Consider the following 26,966-nt stretch of genomic DNA (forward strand, 5'->3'; position numbering starts at 1 on the left):
CTGGAACAGACTAGCGGACCGCTTTGGATATATATGTAAGGGCGATAGTTTTTGGGATAACTTACGTTCCTTTAATGGCAATGGACGGTGATGTGTTGTACTGTAGAATAGTAAAACCTCGTTCATTCCAACGTATACAGTTAACTCAAAGTGCCACCTATGTGCCGGGCCAGTCCTGTGTATTTCTAACAGTGGAAAACTCCCGATAATTCCAAGAGGTCGGTATCCACGACGGCTAATTCGAACTGGCCCTCGGTTTAAATCGCTCTACACAGCGTTCAAACCAGAGTGATCACAATATGTTGCAAAAACAAACTAAATTCCCCAGAGATGCAAAACAAATTAACGAAAAAGCAGCACTTCTCAACAGATAAAATTTCAGATGCTGCACTGGAAGCTCTTGGGCAAGCTACAAACGATGCTCATGAGGTCGCGACGGAAGAAACGCAAGCAAATGAAAATGACTGATTCCTATTTTTTTTTAATTCAATTCAACTTATTCTGGTCCAGAGAACACGCAGGTGAGATCCCAAATACTCTTGTAGTGCTGATTATGTTGACTCTACCATGTATAAACGTGTTTTGGAGCACAAGTAACGTTCTATATTTTGACAGTAAAGCTGATTACTCACAATAATGCATGCCGATGTTTCTGATAATTGATTGATATGTGGTGTGTAACGTCCCAAAACCACCATATAATTATGAGAGACGCCGTAAAGGAGGGCTCCGGAAATTTCGACCACCTGGGGTTCTTTAACGCGCACCCAAATCTGAGCAGACAGGCCTACAACATTTCCGCCTCCATCGGAAATGAAGCCGCCCCAGCCGCGATTCGATCCCGCGACCTGCGGTTCAGCAGACAAGTACCTAAGCCACTAGACCACCGCGGCAGGGCAGCCGATGTTTCTTTTCCGGCGCATCATTGACAGGTGAATTAATCCTGTTCACTCTTAAAAACTTTATGAATTAAATAAACAAAATCACCTGACAAAAACAGGCGCCTAGTTCAGCCTTTGGTATGATCGCCTTGAAGAGAGAGGGCATTGCTACCTTGCCGCCGCTAAAGCCATCGCCACCCTATATCACCAATGGCTGGTTCTTTCGTTCGCCACTAGACGACGCGAAAAGAGGCTGTGGTTGCTTTATTTCCCGATTGAACACGCTGCAAGTAACCACCGGAGCGCATGGTCCTCGTACCCACGTGTTCGCTTTCATAAAAATTGATAGTGTACAGTCGCAACGAGAAAAGGTAATCACAAGTGACCGGTGATCGGAGCCGCAAAATCGATACACCAGGTGTCGTTGCTCACGAGCGCATCGATAGCGAGATTGCCAAGCACATTCCACTTTCCAAGGCAGGGGCGGAAAAGAGCGAAGCCTGCTGTTGCCCCATCCGAAAGCCATATCTTAAAAAAACGCTTGTTCGTTGCTCATCGGCAGATTTGGTAATGCACGTGACTTCTGTTTTTTCGCGTTTTTTTTTTTAATTTGCTGCCGTATGGGAGTACCCATATCTTTGTCACAGTTGTCTTGAAAAGAGCCGCTTGTAGTAGTGGTTTCCGCCAGCCACTCCTGCTTTAGAAAATAGAATTTGCTTGGCACACCCGATATACGAGTTCTGAAATAAACAAAACAAAAAAACAACAGCGCCACACCAAGCAATCTTTTCGATCCGGCAACCGGTAACTTGAGCCACGTTTTTTTTTTTTTTGATACTGTACTGCACGACACAACAGTACAACAGCGGCTCGAGTTGCAAACCAGTTTTTATTTTTTTTGTTCTGCGAAATGCACACCAGTTTCCCGTATCAAGAGAATAAGTGACGCAAAACCAGCACTGAAGGATGCCGCAAGTGCATTGCTGAAGTGCTACACCACCAATGGGATATGATGTGGCCCAGAAGCGCCATCACATTAGCGCCGAGTTGTCAGCGGCCAAAATTAATTTTTGACGGCAGCCCGAACTGACTCACGGTAGTACTTGCACAAATCAACTACACTTAATTCCCCTAATTAGATGGCTTTTGAGCACCCAGGGCCACGCTAATAATTTTGATTGCACAATGGAAGTTGAAAGGCGCGGTCTAGGCGGTCGCAAGAGCATTCGAAATCGATTCATTAGTGTACAAGATAAAAAAAAAATATTGCAGGCGAAAAAGCACGTACGGAAGAGTGTTTCAGCACCACCATAACGTAAAAACTTGGGATGGACAAACCATGCAGTGCGCGCCGGCGTTTCCCCCAGCAAAACATTCACTCTACTGCTTTACTCGCCACCCCTCCACAAACACGTCATCACTAAGAGAGTATGTGTCAATCAAATAGATGACCTCACCACAGAGGAGCACATGTGTGCCTCCGGTTTTAGATAAGAAACTTGAGCGGCTGAGTAACCTTTCTCGCGAAAGATAACGCCGCTGCCTAAGCCAAACATAATGTTTTAAGCAGTAGCGACGAACGTTTAGTTCATAATAAACGGAGTATAGAGCGGTTCCTAGTGGTGGGACTTGAGTTACCCGATTTTTGTAGAGCACACCCGTTTGAGATGCACCGTGTGACGACGACATGACACGATCCGAGACCGTATAAGGTTCTTCGCCTTTAAAAGAAATTAAACAGTCCTATTACCGCGCCTCGAGGAGGCAAGATACACTGACGAAGTCCACGTTTCCTCCCTCCGCACAGGCTATAGCGACCACAAGCAAAGTTATGTATCCGTATACCCGTAGAAGTGGTTCATACGGTTTTTAAATGGTACTGCATAAGAACGACACTTGAGTTTTTCTGAAAAATAAAAGTCTGTTCAACTTCGAAATAATCTTGGCTCCAATATATCGGCCGACCCCGCCTGTTCATTGATTCAAGCCGCAGGGTACACGTCCTTTAGAGTCACGCATTTCGCCTAACGTAATGTCACTCGCTGCGTTTCTGTAATACGCAGTGTGTAAACTAAGACGCCGGTGAACTGGCAGTACACTTTATAATTTTCCACAGAGTCACAAGTTACTGCAGCCACACGATAAGATGATGCCAAGCACAGCGCATAATTACTGAATAATCAAGCGTCATACGAACGCTTTGATTAAGAGGCACGAGCCGTTTAGCGAAATCAAGCGTTGTCCAACTCGACAATCTATAGTTCAAGCACGAAGCTTGACGCCGTGGTGAAGTGTAAATTAAAAATCTGCCCCCTGGAGCGGGGCAAACGCGCCGAAGAATTTGTACAAGCCGGGTGCCAGGACCGGCTGCAGAGCGCCTGAATCGTGAATGAAGTGAAACCCCGCTTAGCGAAAACATGCCATATCTGTACGCTTCCTTACGCAAGTGTCTGTTGAAGGCGCCATGACACGGTCATCCAACAGTTAGCGGTTTTCGCCAAAAACTATACAGATACACAGATATGAAAACTGGCGTGTAAAAGAATGTTTGAGTGCTATACTGAAACCCTGAAGTTCCCCGTCTCTAAAACGCCACCCAACGCACCGACCGCCATGTTAAACGGCGCGTGTGACGTCACGTGCAACAGGAAAAAAAGCTGTCGGCTTTCACGAAAGTTTAAAGCACTGCAAATCGCCCAGTTTAAGTGACATGCCCAACAAAGCTCAAATATCTCAATTTGACGCGCAGCTGACCACGAAACAATATGCTTCACCGGAATGTCGCACAGCTTGTTACGTCACGCCTTGCGATAGCGCCGGTGTTGCCCGAATCTCGGGTCTTTCGAGTGCTTTAAAAAAAATGTTATAGTATAAATGAAGTGTTCGAGCAAATGCGCTAAGAATTCACCGGCTTAGTTGCGAGTGCAGGATGGTTAACTGACATAGCACATAGTATGATCGTTGAATGGGTGCCATGACCCCTTTAACAAAAACGCTAGAGTCAGCGACAACCTAGGCGTCGTAACTGAACAGTACTTCTTTTCTGTACTTGACTTACCTATAGACACAACTATCTATCGTATGTCTAGCACTTACATTGCTTCCATTTATCTATTTCCTTAACCTACCATTGCATCGTGACGTACATCGGTAATTTAACGCCTATTCTACCATTTGTAATTTATGTGAACCGTTCTGCCAGCCTTCCAGTTTTTGTCTATACCTATTTCTTCCACAGAGCCGCCCTCGAATAGCGATGGAACCCGTACTGAAGCTGCAGTCTGGTGGGTACGGCTGCATGCCCAATGCGGAGAGAGCCCACACAGGCCGAAAAAGGAGAGAAAAAACAAAAAAAGCAAAAAAAACGCCGGGCCAGCACGAAATGCGCAGCACAGTCACAGCGAAACCTGGTAGGGCGGCACTTCTAGAGCCTTCTTTAAACACCCTTCTGGTAACTGCTACAGGCTCACTTGCAGGGTACCCACAACGCCATAAATCATCATACTTGTGGTTAGCAGGGAGGCATTCACTTTGCCATACTTCGTCATTCTTCGGAGAAACGTGGTGCCCACAGCACGTATAATTGCAAGAAATTTTGTGCGAATTTCCATGCTGTGGTTTGATGACGATGAAAAATTATTCGCCCCGCCGCGGTGGTCTAGTGGCTAAGGTACTCGGCTGCTGACCCGCAGGTCGCGGGTTCAAATCCCGGCTGCGGCGGCTGCATTTCCGATGGAGGCGGAAATGTCGAGGCCCGTGTGCTCAGATTTGGGTGCACGTTAAAGAACCCCAGGTGGTCGAAATTTCCGGAGCCCTCCACTACGGCGTCTCTCATAATCATATGGTGGTTTTGGGACATTAAACCCCACAAATCAATCAATCAATCAATGAAAAATTATTCCCGCCGCTTTCGAAGTAGGGGGTCGAAGAATAGGACAACCCAGTCGTTACGCAATTCGCATTTTCTGGCGCCTGGCCGTTCACTTGCTCTTCTGAAACGCTCTATTGCCCATAGTGGCACGATTCCTTTACAGATATATGAAGCCCGCCTATAGAGCCTACAACGGAGTTAGAAGCACTGGCGTGGCTCAGTGTGAGAATATTGAGCTGGCACGCACTGAACCCGGGTTCGAATCTCATTGTGTCCTTGGTGTTTTTAATTAGTACTTGATTTTTTGTTCTTACTTCGAGTGAAAATCGTTACAGACAATGGCAGCGGTGGGGGCGACGGACAACTACAGCGCCAAAAACAAGCCTTGTTGTGATCACAGAATAACTTTCGCAATATAACTCACAGAGTTCCTTAAGCCATCGCTTAGGACAACTCAAAAGCGCAATCCACCTTTTTTTTCTCTTTCTATTCGACACATTGATCCGTCTGTAACAATCCTGAACTACGTAATTTGATACTTATGACGACCCAATTAACTCCCGAACTTCCTCCACATACCACAAAATGTTTTACCGCACCTAAGGTGATTTCTCACTGCATCCGAGATCGCAGGCATTGCAAGCTTGATGCGCCACACCTGGTACTGCGCTGCCTCTGTGATCGGCACACCTCTGACCAAGCGACCGCGTTACGTGATTACGTCATCAAGTGACGCGATGATGGCGTCAGAATTTCTGTCTATCAGCGACAACATACGGTGCATTTTTTTTATTTGTGTTTACGCCCTCGACCAATCTTTGCGTTTTATGAATAATCTGAGGCGTGCGGCGAGTTGGGCGGGTTGGTAAAGATGCATGACTACGAAATCTTAGCGCCAAAAAAACACAGAGACAAAAGAAAGAAACGTAGACAACACGAGCGCTAACTTCAAACCAAATTTATTAGGAAACACACATGAATATATACGAACTCAAATCTCAGAAATCTCACGCCTTCTTTTTTAAACAATGTCATACAAAAACAAGAAATGTATTATCAGGAAATAAACAGGTAAACGCGCATGAGTAACTGGAACCAAGAAAACTTAGAAAAACTTAACAGCCCCCCGAAAAACCCTACAAACGAAAAAACATCAACTGCGCAGGCTTAACTCGGTGAAACTATGAAAACGCGCTCATCAGGAATGAAAATTCTTTATCGTGAAGGAGCACAGACGGTTGACTCACGCACTTATCGCCATGTTTTCGGATGATGCAGGCCTCAACTAATTCTCGGGTTAGCTGCTCTCTGTGACGAAATAGCACAGCTGTTTTTTCGAACATTGGTGTGCAGCCACACTGACGGCAATGTAATGCCAAGTGGGATGACGGTGTGCCTTTCAAAGAGCTATGGTGCTCGCGTAGACGGATATTGAGACACCGCCCAGATTGGCCCACGTAAACGTGTCCGCACGAAAAGGGCGTCTCGTATACCACCCCCTTTACACAAGACACGAAACGAATGCCATGTCTCATTGTGCACTTGCCTTTTTTACCACTAATTTTATTTTCACGGTGCTGCAGTCTCGGGCAAATTTCCTTCAGTTTTCTTTTGGCTGAAAACACCACGTTGACGCCAAAGCGTGCCGCCACTCTCTTAAACCGGTGGGACACTCCGTGAATATAAGGGATTACCGAGAAAGGCCTGCTCCCTTTGCATCGATCCGTCGGCGCCAGTTTACCACCTGCTCTTATGGTTTTAAGCAACCTTTCACTAACAGCGGCTATAACAGCATCAGGGTACCCTGCCTGCCGCAACTTAACTGCTTGTTCCCACATGCTTTGTCGCATCAAGTGCGGGCATGACTTTGAGATGGCAGACCGGATACAGGAGCTGGCTATTCCGTTCTTTACAAGTCTGGAGTGACCAGACTGGTAGTCGAGCAAGCCCTTTTGAGACCTTGGTTTATATCGCCAGCATAAACTATCAGGGCTAAATGCTAACTGGAGGTCTAAATACTGCAAAGCATCGTTCCGGGGCACCTCACACGTGAACGTCAAACCGTGCCCTTGCTCCCTGAACACCTTCGTTACATTAATCATTTTTCTGATAAAATCACACCTGTCCACGAAAACCAAGTAATCGTCAACATAACGAAACACTTTGATTGCCAGATCAAAAAGACTAGCCTGTATAGCCCTGTCCACCTTTGCCAAAAATATTGTGCTCAGAATAGGCGCGACACAAGAACCGATACATACGCCAGATTTCTGAGCAAATACTTTCCCTTTCCATGTGACGAGTGTCGCTTCCAGGTAACACCTCAGTACCTCGAGGAACCCCTCAACTGACACACCTGAACGAGAGGTGAACTCATGTTCGTCCTCTTGAATCCCAATACACTCCTTTACACTCTGCAGAAGAGGGGCTTGCGGTAAGGAGTAGTAAAGATCCTCGATGTCGAGGCTAAATGCCCTTAAGCCTACCGAGTCGTTGTTCCTAAGAAAATCTACGAGCCAATCCGAACTGGCCACTTGAAAAGGGTCATCCACAACAAGAGATTCAAGGTTCTTTTGAAGATATCGGGACACTATTTGAAGCCAAGTGTTCCTTTCAGAAACTATGGTACGGAAGGGAATGTCGGGCTTATGGGTCTTAGCGGTAAAGAAAACATCTAGAGTATCACCCATTTCTTTCTTTACCTTAATGACCAGTTTATCTAAACTTAGGCTTTTGAGCAGTTCCACTGCTTGTTTTTTTACCTTGGAAGGGTTGTGCGACACTTCGCGAAAATTCTTGGCAATAGCCACGCTTCCTTTCTCACTCGTCACATGGAAAGGGAAAGTATTTGCTCAGAAATCTGGCGTATGTATCGGTTCTTGTGTCGCGCCTATTCTGAGCACAATATTTTTGGCAAAGGTGGACAGGGCTATACAGGCTAGTCTTTTTGATCTGGCAATCAAAGTGTTTCGTTATGTTGACGATTACTTGGTTTTCGTGGACAGGTGTGATTTTATCAGAAAAATGATTAATGTAACGAAGGTGTTCAGGGAGCAAGGGCACGGTTTGACGTTCACGTGTGAGGTGCCCCGGAACGATGCTTTGCAGTATTTAGACCTCCAGTTAGCATTTAGCCCTGATAGTTTATGCTGGCGATATAAACCAAGGTCTCAAAAGGGCTTGCTCGACTACCAGTCTGGTCACTCCAGACTTGTAAAGAACGGAATAGCCAGCTCCTGTATCCGGTCTGCCATCTCAAAGTCATGCCCGCACTTGATGCGACAAAGCATGTGGGAACAAGCAGTTAAGTTGCGGCAGGCAGGGTACCCTGATGCTGTTATAGCCGCTGTTAGTGAAAGGTTGCTTAAAACCATAAGAGCAGGTGGTAAACTGGCGCCGACGGATCGATGCAAAGGGAGCAGGCCTTTCTCGGTAATCCCTTATATTCACGGAGTGTCCCACCGGTTTAAGAGAGTGGCGGCACGCTTTGGCGTCAACGTGGTGTTTTCAGCCAAAAGAAAACTGAAGGAAATTTGCCCGAGACTGCAGCACCGTGAAAATAAAATTAGTGGTAAAAAAGGCAAGTGCACAATGAGACATGGCATTCGTTTCGTGTCTTGTGTAAAGGGGGTGGTATACGAGACGCCCTTTTCGTGCGGACACGTTTACGTGGGCCAATCTGGGCGGTGTCTCAATATCCGTCTACGCGAGCACCATAGCTCTTTGAAAGGCACACCGTCATCCCACTTGGCATTACATTGCCGTCAGTGTGGCTGCACACCAATGTTCGAAAAAACAGCTGTGCTATTTCGTCACAGAGAGCAGCTAACCCGAGAATTAGTTGAGGCCTGCATCATCCGAAAACATGGCGATAAGTGCGTGAGTCAACCGTCTGTGCTCCTTCACGATAAAGAATTTTCATTCCTGATGAGCGCGTTTTCATAGTTTCACCGAGTTAAGCCTGCGCAGTTGATGTTTTTTCGTTTGTAGGGTTTTTCGGGGGGCTGTTAAGTTTTTCTAAGTTTTCTTGGTTCCAGTTACTCATGCGCGTTTACCTGTTTATTTCCTGATAATACATTTCTTGTTTTTGTATGACATTGTTTAAAAAAGAAGGCGTGAGATTTCTGAGATTTGAGTTCGTATATATTCATGTGTGTTTCCTAATAAATTTGGTTTGAAGTTAGCGCTCGTGTTGTCTACGTTTCTTTCTTTTGTCTCTGTGTTTTTTTGGCGCTAAGATTTCGTAGTCATGAATCTGAGGCTTTCACCTTAATATATGAGCACGTAAACGCGTATGATACCGTGGTTGGCGACATGAACAGAACATACATATGTGGGGTTTAACGTCCCAAAACCACCATATGATTATGAGAGACGCCGTAGTGGAGGGCTCCGGAAATTTCCACCACCTGGGGTTCTTTAACGTGCACCCAAATCTGAGCACACGGGCCTACAGCATTCCCGCCTCCATCGGAAATGCAGCCCCCGCAGCCGGGATTCGAACCCGCAACCTGCGGGTCAGCGGCCGAGTCCCTTAGCCACTAGACCACCACGGCGGGGCGACATGAAAACAAAAAAATATAAAAAGCGCGTTGCTCCGTTAAGGGTTATTCTGAACACAACGTAGTCAGTTCATTCCCCATGTGATATCTCGTTCGTGAGGGTTACCGCACTACGAAGTCCCCAATAATAATGTCATGGTTTAGGGACGTAAAGCTCCATATGTTATTAAATGCGAAGCATTTCTTAGCGAACTTCGGCGACTTCGAGCGTATCTATCTAGCCGAGTTGACTGGCGAAACATGAGAGAGGCAACTTAGAAGTGTGGCAGCTTGGGCTAGTTGGTATGGCATGACTATAGTTATAGCGTGAGAACAAAAACGACGATGTCTCTGTGTCGTCGTTTTGTTCTCGCGCTATAACTATAGTCATGAAAGAGGCGTTTGTCCTGCAGTGAACGTAGTCAGGATAATGATTATGCTGATTATGATGATGATGATGATCTAGCCGCCTACGTTTGGGCGCTCTCGTGGTCACCCCCTTGGCGTAAACCAAAATTAGCATGGGAGGGTAAGATGGTTTGACGAATATGACGCGCTGGTCAAAACGCCTGGGTGCTCTCATGATCACACCCTTGACCTAGGGTACGCCAAAATTAGTACGGAAAAGTACGATGGTTTGACAAATACGCCGCGCTGGTCAAGACGCGAATAATGTCACATTCCCGTCGCGTACGTTGTCAAACAGTTCCCGCCAGACAGTGGCACATACCCACGGACGACTATGTGCCATTGATATGCGTGTATGTACCACAGGTAATTGACACTTGGCATCTACCGAGGAACGACGATACCACACATGCGCAATTTTAACGCACGAGCGTTAAGAAATAGCTGGCATCGGTAGCGTCGACCCGACCAATGCAAAGAATAAATGTCAGGGTCCAAGCTGGAATCGAACCTAAGAATTCTGCGTGGCAAGAAAGCATTTTACCACCGAGCTACGCTGCAGGTGTCGGAACTACTTTTCAAATAGACGATAATCTTCGTAACACGTCCATAGTGGTTGCAGTGCTGCCTATCTAACTTTATAAACACTACATATGTACCCCTTTGATACAGCCATCACGTCGGGTTAACGTCAATTTTGGTTAGGTGCCATGCGCTGAAGTTGATTTAGGTAGCAGTGTCCAGAGCCAGCACCCTCACGACCGTCAGCGCTTCAGATCAGCTTCTGGTGTTGCTAATACGCATGTTCCTGTTGGCATCGTTGAACAACTGTAAACAACTGGTTATATAAGCATCTGCAACTCTTTAACATGCGTCTGTGAGTGTCGAATTTGTACATATATTTAGCGTCATTTCATGAAGTGTCACTCAATAAAAAAAAATTGCGACACGCTGATCTTCCATCCGCATGATTCGCATAACGTCGATTCCCAAGGTACGTGGGATCTGCCGAATTTTTTCGTTTTTATTTCCATAGAAAGCCCACAGCAACAGCCACGAGAGAGGAAAGGTTAATCAAAACAAAGCTTGTACTTTAGTATCTATCTATCTATCTATCTATCTATCTATCTATCTATCTATCTATCTATCTATCTATCTATCTATCTATCTATCTATCTGTCTGTCTGTCTGTCTGTCTGTCTGTCGGTCCGTCCATCCGTCCGTCCGTCCGTCCGTCCGTCCGTCCGTCCGTCCGTCCGTCTGTCTGTCTGTCTGTCTGTCTGTCTGTCTGTCTGTCTGTCTGTCTGTCTGTCTGTCTGTCTGTCTGTCTGTCGTCACCGGGTCGTTTCCTGCCGCGCATAGTTTCGCAGCATAATTTTAGTGGTCAGTGCGTCTCCCTGCGCTCTCGCGGAGTTCATAACCTCCACGCCCGCTCGAAGCACGGAGCGAACAAGAGAAAAACGCACCTTTCTGCATTTCAGTCTCTTTGTCTCCTTTCAAAACAACCACTAAATCATGCGAGCCGACAAGAAAGAGGGAAAGGGCCAGGAGGAGCAGAAGAGGCGGCGAATGGAATGCCCGAACGTACTTCGACGACGGCACCCGATTCGTTCCGGCATCCATGGGCCATCCGGTCCGAAGGAGCCAAGCCAGTTCGCGATTCGGCCTCCGAAACAAGAGTTCGGTAACATCGCGGTCAGACGTGGCTGCCGGGAGAAAGGCCTTCACTCTCGCTTACAGTGCATCTCTGTATATATATATATATATATATATATATATATATATATATATATATATATATATATATATATATCTGTGTGTGTGTAGACCCCCTCCTTTGGTAATTGAATGCGAGTGCAGTAGATTTGGCGCCCAAAGTGGGGGACTTTTTTTACGCAACCATCCTCCGGCATTCACTCTCCCTTTATCTATGCCTCCCTCTCCATCTATGTCTCTCTCTATATCATCCTCTCTCCCCCTTACATTCGTACAGAGCTTCCTCTCGAACGCGAGTGGCGTGCTTTGGCGCCCAACGTGGGGCATTTCTAGATGGCCGACAGTTTACCGAATGCCGTCGTTCGCGATAGCGTGCATGTGCCTCGTCGTTGTTCGTGAGCGCGCGCACGTGCGATTTGAACTGGATTGGATTGGATAAACCTTTATTTGGTCCTCCAAAACACAGATCACTGTGTTGCGGGCAGCTTCCACGTGGGGACTGAGATGCCAAGCTCCTCAGCCGCCTTGCGATTTGAATCGTAGAAGGATGAACATTTGGACGACTCGGTGACCGTACAGCGCTGCGTGTTCTTTCGTAAATTTCACAGCACTTTCCAGCCACGCTGTTTCTTGACAACATGGGCGGTTTGACGACTGCGATTTCCATTCCGCCCCGCGATGGAAGGATTCATTGTGCGACCGTCTGCGCGGCACAGCCAACGGCGTAAGTTGAGCTTATTATCTTGTCGCGTAGCGGTGAAACTGTACAGAGCACGCACAAAAAAACAAAAAAAATCGCCCCCCACCACGTTTTTTTTTTTACCGAAACTCATCATTGGTCAGTTTGCTGCGCATTCAGAGCGGCGAGAACTTTTTTCCACGAATCAAATTCATTACACTCCTTGTTCGTTGGTGCATTTTTCGCCATTGGTCATTGGACTTCACTTAATACTTCCCTTACTCTCATTGGCTGAAATACTGCCTTACGATAGTTTGTTGCACGAATTCATTTTTCTGCTCGCATATAGAAGTCCTACTGTTCGCTAAAAAAATGTCATAGGTAGAACACCTTATGCCGTTGGTTGAACGAAGCGCGGTGATTAAGTATCATATACTCCCAACAATACATTCGGAAAACTACAGCTGATGGACAGGCTACTGTCAGTTAAGCACGCTGGTATGTTTATCATATGATATCGTGTGGGGCAAAGTCCGCGAGAAATGACCGAAGGAAATCGGCGGCCTGTTGCAAGCACAAATAATCCGGGCTAGGATCGCTTCTCGCAGTGAATTGACCGTCAAGAGACACGAGAATTCTGCGATTCAGAAAAAAAAGCAACTCTAAAACCCGGGGTGTCACGCCTGCTTAAACGATCATAACCAGAGCTCCGAACGCAGCCAGTTAATTTTTTTCCCAGCTCTACTACGAAAAGACCCCGGAAAAGCAGGGCTACTGCGAGGACTCTCCGCCATTCAACTGACGCTCATCGCAAACATCTTCGTGCTAACATCATTAAGCCGACTGATTCCAACTGTTTCGGCTTCCGAAGGAAAGAACAATGAAGACACCAGTTGAGCCAGAAAAATGCCATCGAGAAAGTCAGCATCATCCGGAAGACATCAGCTGAGCTTGCACAGCGGCGTAGCGCGGTGGGACGAACGGTGGTTGTCCGAAAAATGACGTCACAGTTCGAGCGTGTTACGTCACTGAGCGTGGGACACTAGCGCATCAGCTGTCAAGGACCCGGAGAGCGTCGCCAGTCATCGAAAAAGGGGAATCCATCGGAAAATGTAACCCAGGGTAAGCTGTCAGACTGTGTCTCAAATTGTGTCGAACTGTGTTTCGAACTAGCCATTTGGCAGAATGTGCATTTTCTCTCGTCCACGACATCAATCACTCGATCAGCCAGTTTATAACCAAGCAACATGCAGTTCGTCATATTTTTAAAGTTTGCACTCTGGAACCCAAGGCGAGTAGTGTGAGGGACCTTATGAAACATTGTGTTGTCTATAATTCTATAACAGCAAAATACAGAATAGATGATACCGTTAAAAAGGAGTGAATACGTTACACGTTCATGCTGTACGTAAAAGGAAGCTCAAGCGGACAATACAAAACTATAGCAAAAAGAAAGGATTATACCACACTTACATCATCGAGAACATTGTCTTAGTTTTCTCATCACAGCTTCCATATTATAACATCAAATATTGGGGCAAAGTTGTCCAACTGAGCAAACTTTACCAACTTTACGAAGGTTCAGTGAAGCATGACTGGTTCTGGCCGTTTATGTGTGCGAAACTTTTTGTGTGTGGTAAATGTTACGCGCAGTGGAGTCCCGCGTGTCACGACCTGTAGTGCACAAACACCAATTAAGACTCGACCATAATCGAAGCAAACACATCCTGGAGGCAACCAATTTGTCGTGTACAAAGGCTCGGAATACTAAACTCAACGAAGAGTTCTATTAATCTCAAAGCCTCTACTATGATTGACGATTGATATGTCGGGTTTAACGTCCCAAAACCACAATATGATTATGAGAGACGCCGTAGTGGAGGGCTCCGGAAATTTTGACCACCTGGGGTTCTTTAACGTGCACCCAAATCTGAGCACACGGGCCTACAGCATTTTCATCTTCATCAAAAATTCAGCCGTCATAGCCGGGATTCGATCCCGCGACCTGCGGGTCAGCAGCCGAGTACCTTAGCCACTAGACCGCCACGGCGGGGCACCCCTCCACTATGGCGGTGCAAATGTCTAGTAACCCACACTCTACACCAGCCTAATACAATCTGACGTCCCAAATGCAACAGACCTATTTGATAGAATCAGACGCATTGTTTGCACGGAGAAAGGCCCACCAAATAGAGCGCTTCGCAGATGAATGAGGCTTTCTAAGTTGAAAAGTTCGGGTTTCCTATTATATGAGTTGCTACGAATGAGCAGCCACTGTCTAGATTTTTTTTAGGGGCGCCGGTTTCTAAAATGAACAGAGTGGCATAAAAGAAAGCCTAACACACAACGCTTGCGACATATAAGACCAGTCATAGTGCTTTGTGTGCCGCCTGGTTGGGGTAATCTGGTTACGCATGGTCCGGCGAGGTAGACTTTCTGAATCGGCGTTGCATTTCCATTAAGGACACTTATTGGGTTCCTATTAATAGGAGGAAAAATAGGAGGGGGAAATACGGCACAAAACAGGACACCTGCCACCACTGGTGTTCGGGGTTCGTAGATGTGTAAACCCACCACGGCTAATCAGATCGCCTATTGCGTTTCACAATCGCAGTTCGGTCACACATGTGCTGTACCGAGACAAGTATTCAAAAGACAGATATCCAAATTCCTGGAAAGGCCCATAAATAACACCTATAAAAGTATACAAAGAGGAAGTGCGTTACTCTCCCCTAGCGCTTCGAATCTTTTGTTCGAAATTCATAACGCACCCTCACTATTTTTTTTCTTTATACACGGAACCTCTTCGTTCAAGCTTTGTTCAACTCTTTTTTCTTTTGTTCTTCCATTCTTCTTTCTTGGTTTGAACGCTTTCGTCTCCCTTCATTAGAATGCGCTCACAAAAAAAAAAAAACATTCGCGAAACGGCACTGGAAAGTGGTAGGAACGCTTTGGTAGGAACGCTTTGTACGCTTTCGCGAGTGTGAGAAACAACTCTCTCTGTGTTTGTCATGACGCAAGGACGCGACCTGGTGAACTCTTAGTTTTAACCGACCCGAAGGTCATCCACGTGGAGACCACGTGGATGACCTTCGGATGCAAGCAAGCACGCGTCCACTTTTCGGAAAACTGATCACAAAGTATACCTTCCCATGTCACGCAGAAGAAGGCGTGCTTAAACAGAAACATTGCAGGTTTGATTGATTGATTGATTGATTGATTGATTGATTGATATGTGCCATTTAGCGTACCAATACCACCATATGATTATGAGAGACGCCGCAGTGCTGGGCTCCAGAAATTTTGACCACCTGGGGTTCTTCTTTAACGTGCACCCAAATCTGAGCACACGGGTGCACATCATTTCCGCCTCCATCCGAAATGCAGCCGCCGCAGCCGGGATTCAATCCCGCGACCTACGAGTAAGCAGCCGAGTACCTTAGCCACTAAACCACCACAGCGGGGTAACGTTGCAGGACAAAAAGAGATAAACAGAAACAAGAGGCCACTCGACAACTGAAGCGGCAACGGAAAGTCGTTTTTTTTTTTGCGACGCATTCTTTATTCCGAAACACCAGAACGGCAAGGGACCACAGAATCTGTACGCCCATGTCGATCAAACAGGCCGGCGAAAGGGGTGGGGCAGGGGGAGGGAGCATGTAGAAACGAAGAGGGCAAGAAAGGGTCAGTCGGAGCAACGTACGTCTCCAGAACAAACGGAACAAAACGAGCCCGTCTTTTCATTTCACTCGAAGCAGCAACACAGGCGTCCTCTTGTTTCGTCTTTACATACTCGACTGTAAAACGCTCTTGTAGCTGTCCTGTAGTTCAGCTAACACAAAAAATATTTCCCGACATTCCCCGCGCCCTCCTACTGGCGTCGAAGAACAATTTGAACATAAAAGGGGTTAGCAGGAGGCCCACTGGCAAAATACAACGTCCAAAAAGAAAACAAGAGAGAGATAGAGAGAGAGACATCTATAGAAAACCCAGTACTGGCGATGCTACACAGCACTTGGACGGTTCTTCAACGCACCGCTCCGTCACTCCTTGCCTGTTTGCATAACCTCGTCAGTGTTCGCGATTCCGGTTCGCAGTTTGAATGCACAGTGCGTTGCTCTTTATTCTCCTCCTTCTTCTACTTCAGCCGATTGAATATGCGAGTTGCACGGCGTGAACGCAAGTGGTTTGCAGGGACCACGAAGAATCGCGTACCTCCTGCCCAGGAGCAAAGCACATCACTACAATACCAGACGAAAGTTGCAAAAGGAAGGCAAGACCTAAAGAAAGTACTAAAACAACTGTCCTGGTCATTCGCTCCAGCGCGCGCCCTCAAGAGCCAGTTTCGAGCGTAACAAAGAAATCCCCATACACAAGAAGACAAAAAAAAAAGAATTTGGCATTCCAACGCGACGTTGTGCCAAAGGGTAGACGTATTGGGGGTGATGTTACTACACCGGCGAAACCCACCTCACTCCCCCCTTGCAGTTTTCCTCCTCCAGTTTTGATGGATTCACGGCGGCGCCGTCGAAACAAGAAGTTTAGAATGCGAAAACATGCAGGATACCGGACACAACGGGTGGTATTCTGTTCTTCGTGTCGTGTTTTAGCGGTTACACGGTGGCTTCTTCGAAATTTGCGCCAACCAGAGTAAGAGCGAGTCAAAATACGCCCCTCACTCTGTGTTTTTCTTGAAGCGTGTCTCCTAGAGAGACAAAGGCGAGGACGCGTCGGAATCACACTGAGTAGCGCTGTGTGCTGCTTAACGAGTTGCACTGAGCAGCACTGTGAGCTACTCAGCGCGACTTCGCGCTACTCAATGTGCGACTCGTATGACTTCAGGCTACTCAATGTAATACTCAGTGTGAGTAAACTTTTCTTCACAGCACAGTGGAAGCTACGAAAAACAAAGCGAACGACTTCTACCGCGCCAGAAAATATTACCTAAGTTGGATGATAGTTTTCTCGTTTCACTTGCTGCGAAAAATGCCGTCAATTTATTACGAGATTCAGACAGTTGCGGGAAGACGAGGATAAAGTACTGTAATCGTTCGCTTTGCGCGAGTGCCTTTCTTTTCTTGCCACTTCATAGACAGCCCCACCTTTTCAAACGCACACCCATATTACAAAGCAAACATGGCGCCTGTGACGTTAGTGGATCAGCGTGCGGCGGCAAACGCACCGCTTAGTTCTCGAAGACACTCGTAATATCATGCTAAAATGTATACTGAACCATCGAAATGTCTCTTTCATTCACATTTTCGTGTCCATAGTTTTCCGAACACATTGGCAACACCAACGAGCGAATCCGAAATCAGCCGCAAGCTTCCATACTACTTGGGGAGCAACGCGAATGTGCGGAAGACCTGCCTGCATGGCATGTACGCTCCAATTTCGAGATAAGTTGTTGACGAGTGTAGCTGGCAAGAACTGTATCAGCCACTTTCACCTTTTCACAGCGTTTCTGTACGTACCGAGCAAACCCACGCGGATAAACAATTTAAAATTAGATTGTAGTGCTTTTTTACATGAGCAGAAATAAAAAAAAAGCGCTCTGCTCTTCCATCGTTACCTGTCCTTAAAAGTTTATATGAACAGGCTGATTGTTACATTACATTAAACATATATTAGGCATTGTATACCGCATGCAAAGAACGGCAGCAAGCAATCTATCGCACCGCGGCAGTCGCATAAAGAGAATCGTAGCCCCCTCGCAGCCCGTATGAAACGAAGCCACTAACTAGAGAGACGGTTGCAAACAAAGCAAAGAGAACGATTTTTTTATTTTTTTCGATCGAATCGCGAGGTTACGAAACATGTTTAATCCTATATTTATTTATTTATTTATATACCCTAAAGGACCGAGGGCATTACATAGGGGGGGGGGGGGATAATAGTATAAAAGGTATGAAAAAGTAAATAACAACGTATAAATAATGTACAAAATCGCAGAAAAGTAAATATAAAGACAAAACTACACTAAAAAGGAAGGCGAAAAACAACAAAAAGCGAGGTTGAACATTTATATACTAAACAATGCCGATCATAGTCAAGTAAGCGAGCTATACAGCGTGCTACAAAAGTTATCACATAAGCACATGTACATCTGGGTCGGTTATACTAGGTCATTCAAACACCAAGATGAAGCTTTAATTTGTGAGTAAATTCTTCGTGGTTTTTTATACAGACAATATCGTTGGGAAGTTGATTCCAATGATTAACAGCAAGAACTAATGGTGAATGTAAAATGTAGTGTAAAAACAGGTTTGTTCGGGCATATGGGGTTTTCCGTGCCATAAACGTCTTTTTGATAGGATCCACGTCACAACGGACGGAAAGCTCAGGAAATCTTGAACATCTGGTGACGTCCGCTGGCATTTCTCAGTACAGGCGCCTCTATACCCTTTCATCTCTATCGAAATGCTACCACCGTAGTCGGCATCGAACTCGCGACCTTCGCGTCACCAGGCGAACACTGTATAATAGTTATTCCACCGCGGCCGACACGTCGTGCAGGCTTAAGTATGCAAGGCACTCTGCAGGGCAAACGATTCTCCCGTGTTTCTCCAATTAGTCCTGCCTTTAGACAGATGCAGCAACGCCATCCTCGTAGACAATCTCAATCTCACCTGCCCACCACACTTTCGGGCTCCTTCAACCCCGGCTTGCAGTATTTTTGAATCTCGCCTGCTACTTTCAATATTGATGAGATCAAAGGCTAAATGAAAGCTCAGTTAAGAACCTCATCTTCGATCCCAAACCCTTTCGACACCTTTTCCACAGCGCGCTTCGTCACTTATCGCGATGACAGTCACATACGCAACAGACGCTTCATCAGAAGGGGAAAAACCCCTAGTTCCACATTCGAGCAACCGTCGCAATAGCCACGCGCCCCGACAGCGATCTGATCGAGAGGCTTGTGAAGAAGAAGAAGAAGTCTTGACAGTGCGCAGAGAAAGCAGGACTGGGAAGAGGAAGAAGCCGTGCACTGTGCGACGACGGAGTTTCGAAGGGCATCCGACCGCGAAGACGACGCCGATAACCTTGGAAGCGTTGGAAGTGGCACGGAACTTCTTTGCGAAGAGAAGAGAGCGAATGCTATGCAAGGTCGACGGAACGAGAGATGTAAGAGAGCAGGCTCCCCTGGCATGACGGGGGCTTTCCCCGAAGTGGTCCGTCACGAAGCGGCGGCGGCGAGACGCACTCAACCGAAAGGGGTCACTAAACCCCTTTCTCTGCAAATGAAAAACGAAAAAAAAAGTACAGCAGTAAAACACGACTCGGAGGAGAATGGAGCTTAGCCGGGTTTCGGATGCGCCTTAAAGGCTGATAAGCTCCCTGACAGCACTACTCTTAAAAACACTGTGGGTTAGCGAGAATTGAAGCACGATATATACAGGGTGATAGCTAACTAGCATCGCACATAATTGTTTTTTTATGTTCACGCTCCCTAAAAAAAACTGGGGAAGGGGGGGGGGGGGGGGATTGAGCGCGGTAGTTAGCATAGCTCAAATGACCCGACGTTGCTTATTAAACTTTACAGCTTTTCTATTGAATATTTTTTGTTAGTTACCCTTTTAACGATTATTTAAGCAGTTCTAACTTATCGCATCGGCAGTTATCTAAGCAGAGGTTAAATGTTCAGCCGCTTCAGAACAAAAGCCTTAGTACTCAATATTTTTTGTTGTGGCTGTTATTTAAAACGTTATTAGAGCATTTCTTCTCGAATGCACATCATGCCAAATTAGAAAAGATATATTCTGACGTCGTGAATACGGCTCAGAACAGAACTGAGCCTATTCGACATGCGCAACCAGCCCATAAGTTTGCTTTCTTGACAACTACGCGCTAATTAGCTCAAACACCCAAAGAAAAGTTTCACCACAAAGAAATACGACAACGCAATGGAGCATACGAGGAAAGGTTATGCATTAGTAACTAGCCTACTAGACTGTTTTGTGAAGCATTTCTTGGAAAACACCAAGAAGGAGGGGAGCGGGACTACTGACGAAGGAGGCCTCTTAACGACATTATGCCCTTAAAAATAACGTTCATTGATTAATTGAATGAATGAATGATCGATTAAATTATTTAATGATTAATTGATTGCATGATACGTTGGGTTTATCGTCCCAAAACAACCATACGATTACGAAAGACGCCTCAGCGGAAGGCTTTGGAAATTTCGACCACCTGGGATTCTTCAACCAGCACCCAAATCTTAGCACACGAGCCTAGAGCATTTTCGCTTCAATCAAAAATGCAGCCGCTGCAGCAGCGATTTGATCCCGCAACCTGCGGGTCTGTAGCCGAATAAGAACATACATGTCTAGGTCCTTCAAAACGACTAAAGTGGCTGATATCACGACATCCTGTGGCAGTTCAGATGTAAAAGTTTTATGGCTCCGTCATGACTGATGCGCCGCAACGTTCACTAATTCTTAGCCGCCCAAAAATTTCAGTGCTAGCACGAAGAAGAACATAGGAAAGGAAAGAGAGGGAGAAGACGTCACAGTACAACCGGTCTGATACGCTATCACAAAGTGTATGGCGTCACGCCCATTTTCGGAGGGCTTACGCACCGCGAGGCTACCAAAAGTGATACAGGCATGAAAACCCCAGCGTCCATGCCATAGCCGTCAAACGAAGGGGTGCCACGTCCGCACATATTTTATACCTGTAGAACGGTGTAAAGCCTTTTTCGCTGCGATAAAGGCACACGGTAACGACCTGCTACGATATCTTTACATGCCAGATGTATGTATTCAAGCGCACGTGGTTTCAAAGTCCGTGCGAGTTTCCTTACGCACAAGCACTGCTTCTCAATCCCTTAAGTGCGATACGTCACCCACGGGGTTTAGTGCTCCGACTACATCCTTTCGACGTGCCGCATAGAAATGAGGATAGTTGATACTTTCACTATATGATGAATTCTAATGCCACATCAAGGTACTGCAAAAAAAAGCAGTGCATATATATTACAGATGTTTTTTTCGTCAGCGATACCATGAGCCAGATTGTCTCGGCAACAATAAGTAGATTGGGAATCCGCTTATTCTCGTATATCGTATACAGCCTTCTCAGAGGTGCGTTTTTGAGACTTTCACAGCACGGTTGGAGTGTACATTGATGTGATGTGGTCGGTACGTCTGTGAGACGCTCGAATATATTTGATGCGGTACACCTTCACGTGAAACAATCCGAAGTGTCAGACGTAGCTTCTGGTATCATCTAAAGAAAGGCAAAACAAAAACTGTGTTCGTCGGGATTGTGGAGTAGGGAATAAATTATAACATCATCATCATCATAACTACACCCACTGCAGGGCAAGGGTCTCTCCCATCTTCCGCTAATAAACCCGGTCCTGTGCTTCCCGCTGCTAGTTATACCTGAAAACTTCTTAATCTCACCTGCCACACAGTTTCCTGTCTCCACCTCACGGTATTTCCAGTGAAGTTTAGAAGCATCGCTCTTTCACGCTTATGTTGCATCACTCTATTTAAGTTACTAGCATCCGCTTTTTGAGAATTTTAAAGCGGCAATGACCTTTTTGCAAGAAGGCCTCCGTGCTTCCCTCTGTACCCGACAGCTCGTGTCCTTTAAAAATTAATATCCTTTCTTTTATGATAGTAGAAAATTCATAATAATAATAATAATAATAATAATAATAAGTAATTATCATTTCTTTTATTACTGTCGTACTCGTTGTCCAGATGTCTGCTGCCACAAAAAAAGTATTTATGAGAGCAGTGAGCAAGTACTGCATGCATCTCCCTAAATTTTAAAGAATTTTCGGGAACATTTCTTAGAGCAACTTCAAAAAAAAAATTGGCAGGTCCCACGTACAGTGGGACTCGAGGATATGCAAAGCGCGAATGAGAAATGTTGATATGTCACTTTAAAATCAGCACAAGGCTACGAGGTGGAGGTAAATGATGCCGTACATGACCCGTGCCATAATTAATACGTTTGGATGTGTCTTTTGCCTTCGTCACCTGTTCACGTCACGTGACACCGAATTTAGTACATGTGGAGCTAGCAAAACGGCCGCGAGCCCACTATGAGCGTGGTATGTTGTCATGTTCTTACATGACACGCGTGACGGGATTATCACGTCAGCCCGACAACACCCACCGCAGGGCAAAGGCCTCTTCCACGTTTCGCCAATCAACCCGGTCTTTGTGTGCTTCCTGCGATCGCGTTATAGACCTATTACGTGTTTGTATATATCGGTAGGCGCCATCGACATACTCAGGTGCTTGTAGCGAGGTCGCGGCCCGCGGGCTGCACACATTGAAGGCTCGCATCCACTCTGATCACGTGACAGTGGCACAGCCGGCGCGCTGGGCTCGCAGGCAGCTTTGCAGCAGCTGTGCCACTGTCACGTGATCATATAGGACGATAGTGGGCCCGTAGCTGGGCGGAACCCCCCCGCCCCATGACGTCGCTACAAGCGCCTATATATGTCGACAACGCCTATCGGTAGTTTGCAAACACGGAATAGGTCTACATCCGCAGGCTTGTTATTCTCATCAGCCCACATAAGCAGTGCCTACCATAAGAAGCTCGCAGCAAGCCACCAATGGCAAGACAGTATTCAACAGTTCATTACATCACACCTGCTCACATACCTCGCTAAACACGGCATTGCGTCACATCGCGCGTTCATTTCCCTTGAAGAAAGATACAAAGCGTCAATTGATTGACTGACGTACAGAATGCCTTGGCGGGGCGTGCCGGCACGCGATGGCGGCGCCACGTCCGCCATCTTCGTTCTCGCGAGTACCACGCCTCTCTTGTCTTCTACTCTCATCTTTCTATAGCGACACTGTGCACGAACAGCTACGCCGCATGCCTTGTTATTCTAGCAACAGCTATAGTGACAGATGAGAAAGAGAAGAGGACACTTTTCTACTCCATGCTGTTCATTTCAGCAAAGACATCTATAGAGAGCTGAGAAAGAAAGGCAGTAAAGACAGTGCTGCCCCCTGCTGTACAATGGAGCAATAGCACCTACAAACAGATGCGAAATAGAGAAAGGGGAAGACACCCTGTTGCAGCCTGTTATGCACAAGGACGTTTGAAGAAAAATTGCTTTGTTCTGCGTTCAAGCAAGCAAAGCAATAGAAAAATGAGAGAAGGACAAAATACACTCTATGACAACTGTAATAAAGTCAAGCAAAAGCAGCTATAGAGAGATAATATGAGAGAGAGAGAGGAAGACGCTCTGCTGCCTCCGGGTCCGTCTTGGGCAGTAACTAGTTACTAGTAACGTGTTACTGGTAACTAGTTACTTTTTTACTCAGTAACTGTAACAAAAAACAGTAACAGTTACTTCTGTTCCCATAAAAATTATCCAATGGCTACACTTGTTAAAATCCTATGAAAGCGTTCTTCCCTTCTTTCAACTTTATTATTTACTATATCCTCCCCACCTTTCAATTTTCCACAACAGAGCTCCCATCACAGTTTAGCAGAAGAGGCCACAGAGAAATATATTCCCTGCAGAAGACCGTGTTCAAAGTCTACTTTTAAACTACACATCGTAAATCAGTCATGTTGCTCAGTTCACAGGTGGCTAAAAAAACAGAAGTGTGAAACGACTGACCGCCTCAAGCACCAAAACTTCTGATTGTTAAATATCTACTCCGATTTCAGAAAATGACACTTCTCGCCCCCCATGCAGGTGGCATCCTCAGTATACACTGGCAGCAGTTGCTGTTGCAACTCGATGCGTCGTGGCGAATTAACCACGTTTCCAGGAGTTCCTTCGCCCCCTGATTTCGTTCATGAGCCAGCGCCGTCGCGTCGGTTAGGTCTAAGTTATGCCCCATTCAGCAGTGTTCAAGCTTCGTAAGAATGCATCACATGGTTGACTTTGCTACCCTTTCCTTTCATGTTCTCTTGCTGCCGATAGTTATAGCGCGAGAACAGAACGACGACAAAGAAAGAAGAAGGACACGTCTCATTGTCGTCGTTCTGTTCTCGCGCTATAACTATCGTCATGTCATACCTACTAGCCCATGCTGCCACACCTCTTGCAGCCCGTTTCACTGATGTGCTTGTAGATATAATTCCACACTGATCATGTACAGATATGTGGTTTTTAGGTTTAGCGAACATGTGTGTCAAATTTTTTGCGTGTTAAATTGTGGTTTTTAGGTTTAGCGAACATGCGTGTCAAATTTGCGTGTCAAATGCGCTCACACTAATAACATCATCTCTGGTTTTACGTCCCAAAGCCACGATATGATTGTGATAGACGCCGTAGTGGAGGGCTCCGTTAATGTCGACCATCTGGTGTACTTTACAGGGACACTGAAAAGGAACAATCGCCCGGTTTACATTGAAAAACTCCCCTCTAAGAACTATATAGTGCCATTAGTTTCACTGCCATAAGTTCATTATTGGTGGAGACAATTGATTGATTGATATGTGGGGTTTAACGTCCCAAAACCACTATATGATTATGAGAGACGCCGTAGTGGAGGGCTCCGGAAATTTCGACCACCTGGGGTTCTTTAACGTGCACCCAAATCTGAGCACACGGGCCTACAACATTTCCGCCTCCATCGGAAATGCAGCCGCCGCAGCCGGGATTTGAACCCGCGCCCTGCGGGTCAGCAGCCGAGTACCTTAGCCACTAGACCACCGCGGCGGGGCTTGGTGGAGACAATCAAGGTTGAAATCTCCTTTTTTAAATGTCGCGTCGAAATCTCCGCGCGTGGCGTAAAAGCATTTCAAAACATATTTCTTGTATTTTCGCGACATTGGCTCAGTGGAATTTTTTGACGCTTCTCATGCTTGGTCTGCGGCACCTACGGATGACAATGTGCTTCAAGTCTATCGATTAGAACCCACGCAGGACCCAGCATATGCCTTCAAATTTGTGACGTCACGGTGTTTGATGCGGTAATCTGGAGTCTTCACTGACATTCTCTTTTCACACGCTTTCTCGCTTACCCAGGTCGTGTCGCTCTAAGAGTGGCGTATCAGGGATTGTGAAATTGTACTTTACTTATGCGCGAAAAATTCTTTTGCTCTTTACTTTCGCTTCAACGTGAACTTACATCGCACAGTACACGGCAAATCTGACCTCATTTACAGCGAACGTCATTCGTTTGTAACGTAATTTGTTCACTATCACACGGAGAAGCTAATGTCATTCGATTAAAATGACATTGTCAGTTGAATGGCTTCCCGAAGCTATAGTTCACGTTAGATTTCGGACCAAATGCGTAGTCTCCACGCCGGGGCATTGTTAGGAAGATAATTCGACTGCCTCGGTGGAACAAAGCTTAAGGGCCGGTGCTCGGCTGTTGATCCTAAGGTCGCGGGTTCAATCCCTGCGGAGGAGCTCGCATTTAGGTTGAAGCTGAATTCTAGAGGTCCCCGTTGTTCGCGATGATGTCGGCGCACGTTAAAGAACAGCACACCCTCGAAGTTTCTCTCCCCGGCGTATTTCATGATATCGTGGTTTTAGGGCGCGAAACTTCAGGTAATATATTATTGCTAAATTCTGTAATTCATAAATATTCTACTTTTAACAAGAATGGCTTATTACTAGTTTGATGACGCAATAGTACGGGCGGAAGTTTCTAAAAAAAAACTACTCAGCAACGTCTGTCATGTTAATGTTCGCTCTGCTGTCGTTGCCTGTTTCGCGACTGTTAATTGTCTAATTGCACGTGCTTTGGTGATCAAGGTGGTGACTACAACAGCTAGCTGCCGTCGTCTCATTTTTGCAGTCCGAGCGCTAGCCGTACTCTCATGCTTCAGTTGACTGTCACCATGTCCCATCGTATTGTTGGCAATGTTGCTTTTCGATTGGCTCTCAGATTGACCATTGACTTCGCTTCGTTTCTTTTGTGCAGCTGTGACAAATTATATGAAATGGCTTGGTTTATATTCTTGCAGCAGCTTTTTCATTGATAAAAATTATTTTCGAAGATACAAGAATGTTTTATGCAAGTTTAAATAAATTTTTGTTTCTCCCAAAGTCGCAGGAGGGTAAAAATCGTAGTTACCTAAAATGCTGTATATTTTCATCGTGTGACAGTGGGTAGGTAGAATGACATTAGGTTCACCTAATGTCAATTGGTGAAAATCACACTAGGTGGACCGTGAAACAGGGGTATCAAAAACGGTTCGTATGCCCAGCTGACGCAAAGCTTTCCGAATAAGGTGGGTTGATGCACCTTGAATAATATGAGAAATAGACTCCATGGACGCCACCTTCAATTGGTATTCGGTCCTGTTGTTCTTTGCACGTTTTTATTAAGTAAACTCTATAGTTTGTTATATAATGAATAACTTATTTTACACGGTAACGAAAATATAATCAATAACTTATTTTACACGGTAACGAAAAAGCAACGACGTAACTTTTTCGCGGTAATTGTAACTGTAACAAGTTACTTAGTAAAATCGAAAACTGTAAATGTAACAGGGTTACTTTTTTTGGCTTATGTAACTGTAATTGTAACAGTGTTACTTTTTGCCGGTAATGTGCCCATGACTGCTCCCAGTATACATTCGAGCAAAACGTGGACACTAACAGAGGAAAAGTGACCGCACGCAACGCTACCAATATCGAAGCGTGGTACGCATTTCTACAAGAGGTATATACAGCAGCTTGAACACAACGTGTGTGCGCGTGTTGTGCGAGAGAGACAGAGAGAGCATGCGCGTGTTTGTTTGAAAGGCCGTCGCGGCACGATTTGAGTGAGCCATCACAACCACAAAAAAAGAGCACCTCCTGCTCTTTCACGGCTGCACCTTCGATCAAATGTGCGGCAGATTCTTCTGAAGAGAGACAAATTGCCGGGGAGCATGCGAAAAGTCGTTGCACGCGGAAGCAGCCCTCCCCC

At 46.0% G+C, this 26,966-nt stretch overlaps 1 protein-coding gene across 1 annotated transcript in view; it reads right to left on the reverse strand.

The window, feature by feature from the left end:
* Window positions 1-26,966, reverse strand: part of Setd3 (SET domain containing 3) — a 59,708-nt gene that overhangs the window by 11,465 nt on the left and 21,277 nt on the right. The window lies entirely within an intron of this gene.

The sequence above is a fragment of the Rhipicephalus microplus genome, chromosome 8 (genome assembly GCF_043290135.1).
Source record: "Rhipicephalus microplus isolate Deutch F79 chromosome 8, USDA_Rmic, whole genome shotgun sequence".
In the NCBI taxonomy this organism is placed as follows: domain Eukaryota; kingdom Metazoa; phylum Arthropoda; class Arachnida; order Ixodida; family Ixodidae; genus Rhipicephalus; species Rhipicephalus microplus.